The sequence below is a fragment of the Tribolium madens genome, unplaced genomic scaffold, assembly GCF_015345945.1.
Source record: "Tribolium madens isolate multiple individuals breed KSU strain unplaced genomic scaffold, Tmad_KSU_1.1 Scaffold_7;HRSCAF=85;Tcas5.2_LG10, whole genome shotgun sequence".
Classification (NCBI taxonomy): Eukaryota; Metazoa; Arthropoda; class Insecta; order Coleoptera; family Tenebrionidae; genus Tribolium; species Tribolium madens.
The window spans coordinates 1,361,163-1,364,183 of NW_025401050.1; the positions used below are offsets into that span (position 1 = coordinate 1,361,163).

The following is a 3,021-nucleotide window of genomic DNA, read 5'->3' on the forward strand; positions in this document are numbered from 1 at the left end:
TACATTTTACAGAAACAATAATTCGTTTCCTTTTTTGAATTATTTTCTACAATATTCAAAAAATTACAGTTTTTAGCATAAAAATTTGGGAGAAGTGTGTCAACAAAAAAGTTTTTACTAAAAAAACATTTTAGTTTATGAAGAATAGTAATTTGCTTGAAATTTTTAATTTTGGGAGAAGAAAAACGCATTCTTAGACGTTATGATTACTAGTTGAACTTTTGCTCAATTCTAACTACAATTATCCAGAAATTATTGTTATGTACATAACAATACATCAATAAAAAATATTAAATTGTGTAATTTATTATTCATCTTTCTGCTCTAAATACGAGTAGGTAAACGAGTATAAAAACAGTCATGAAATAGATTTTTTTAATGTTTTAAAAAATATATGAGAAAACATTGAAAAATCCTTCCGGATAACAAGGTGAAGGAAAACTTAATCTAAAAAGTAAGAACTTTATTACAAACTTTTCCAAAAGAATGATTTTTTATTTTATTTACATTTAGGTAATAGCTACACACGCTTGATCAGGTTCCTACAATTAACTTGAAGTATCTAAAATGTTTAAAGAAGTTTTCAAAAACAATACGCAACAACTATAATTTTCTTATTATTGTTTATTTAATAGCCGAAATTAAACGCCGAAAACATTCTTTGAGAGACAACTCTATTTTGTTAGGTACTAATACACATGTTTAGGTTGTGTTAATTCAAAATAAACCGTTTCAATTATTGGGAAATGTATTGCTGAAAGTGAAACCGCTGAAGCAAAATGGCGGAAACCGACGCCGTCATCCCGCCAAAACAAACCATTACCTCCAAATCGTTCAAATAATCAAAATTACACAAGCCGATCGTATATTATCATCCACAACACATTTCACTTAAACAATAAACGTTATTTGTATCAAACTTCCCGGTGAAACGTTTGAAAATCACCAATTATTCACTTAATAGAACAAATCGAATATGGCGGTCAAAACTTTCAGTAACTGGGACTCAAACGTTGTTGCACACGACACCATGACTTAACTATCCAATCACAGACAAATGTCCACACTGAAGCTTTCAGTGTTTGCCTGAAAACAACGTGGGACGTGCGTCGAAACTTGAAACTGTAGTAATTTAAAATAGACGATTTTTAATTCTTAAAATAATTACCTATACGCGTGTGTACCTACTCCAAGCGGGAGAGGTTTCTGTTTGATTTTATTTTAAACAAACCTGGAACGTGTGGATGAGGACAGGAAGCCAACAGGGCTAATTATGAAATTGGACGAAAATAATTTTCTTCATTTAATTTCATGAAAACAATAATTAATCTTATTAGTACTAATTGTGTTAACGTCCTGCATCATTTGTTTATATAGTGGATCACGAGTTGAGGACAAATAAAAGACTTTTCCTTAAATAGCCGACGTTTCGAAATTTTATTATTTCATCATCAGGGCTGTTGGACAGAGGTTATTAAAGAACAAAAACACGATTAACCTGTCACACCAAACTTTTATTTAAAACACAACACGTTTCAACTACAAAGTGGTCATCCTCAGGTGAGAATAAAACTGTTTTATTGGTGTGACGGGCTAACCGTGTTTTTGTTCATAGTTTCCATACCAAGAAGATCTAAGAAGAAGAAGAGGTTATTAATAATTAGGTACATACATGGTGGAAAAATTACTTTGTGTGTTACCTTATAAGAAAAGTATTACGTGAAGAGTTTATTTATAAAATGATTTTTCATCATTTTTGTCAATTGTATGTGGTTGAAGGTAGCACTTATAACTATTGAAAACTATAGAATATTATGTAAATTGATAACACATAAGAAAAACGGCTATTTTTAAGGAAAAGTCTTTTATTTGTCCTCAACGCGTTATCCACTATACAAATAATTAATCTTTTTGATTTTATGGATTTATTTCTTAAAAATTAATTAATTAATAATTAATTATATGTATAAACAGGGTAAATTTAATAGTTGTGCAGAAATTTCAAAAAGTGTTCAGAAACAATATGTGCAATTGTTCCTTTAATTCTTTTGCAAAACTTTGATCAATCGGTCCGAAAAAACGGTTCGATGAATCGAGTTTAAAATTATCAGGGCTATAGGGGATCCATTAAGCTGTAAAAACACCTAAAAACATTAGTCTCTTCATCATTATTAGTGAATACGCGGTAGATTTACTAAAATAACGCAAAAAGTTACTTTTTTCTCTTTTCTTGAAATCAAAGTTGAGGGTGGAAAAAAATATTTTTCAAAAAATCGTAAAACGATGTTGTAAGACATTGATTCCAGTTTTTGACACTACCCTTATATATTGTGTTTGGTCATTGGTTGCTGAGATATTGATGATCAAAAACAAAAGGATCCTTTTTCATTTAAAGTCAAATATCTCAGCGACAAATTGACGTAAAGAGAATATGAAAAAACCATACTAAAGGTGCTATCCGGTCTATGCGCTGACTTACCAAAAAAATCCCTACCCCGTGGACCAAAAGCAATATTACTTAAAATTGCGTGATAATCGTAGCACAGAAAAACATTTTGCCAAAATATCTCAAAACTATAAACTTTAGTCTTTAAAATGTTTTTTTTTAACCTAGATGCGACAATTTTTCAATAAGTTACAGCTTTCCAAAAATTACCAAAAAATTTAGGAAAACTTTTTGTTCCTTTAATTTTTTGGAGTAGTATATTTATGTTTTTTTAATATTAAACACCCGGTATGTAAATGTGTTTTACTTGAATAACTTGTTGAGTACGGAGAGAGTTTCATAAATACTTTGCATCTTTGTGGAGATGTAAATTTAAATATGAATTTTAAAATTATATTATTAATCACTTTGGAACAATATATTTTATATAATAATATCACAAAGAAACATATGATTTTTCTCATAAAATAAACATTTAATTAAACAGTAACATCATGTAACACAACTTTTCTTTTCAAGTTTTGAGTAAAATACATTTTTTTAATAAAATACTATTAAAAAACAGATTACAAGTT

At 28.9% G+C, this 3,021-nt stretch overlaps 1 protein-coding gene and 1 long non-coding RNA gene across 5 annotated transcripts in view; one reads left to right on the forward strand and one right to left on the reverse strand.

The window, feature by feature from the left end:
• LOC123010326 overlaps positions 1 to 3,021 on the reverse strand; it is a 54,518-nt gene that overhangs the window by 45,610 nt on the left and 5,887 nt on the right. Inside the window, exon 1 of one of the 4 annotated variants that reach the window (XM_044407137.1) lies at positions 824 to 972. The exons of 1 other annotated variant lie outside the window; for it this stretch is intronic. The gene's annotated coding sequence lies outside the window, so the exon portion shown is untranslated. Of the gene's footprint in view, positions 1 to 823; positions 973 to 3,021 lie in introns of those variants that run through there. 2 more of the 4 variants (XM_044407133.1, XM_044407135.1) reach the window with 2 other exon arrangements.
• Positions 1 to 3,021, forward strand: part of LOC123010331 — a 13,724-nt gene that overhangs the window by 1,550 nt on the left and 9,153 nt on the right. The gene's annotated exons all lie outside the window — the stretch shown is intronic.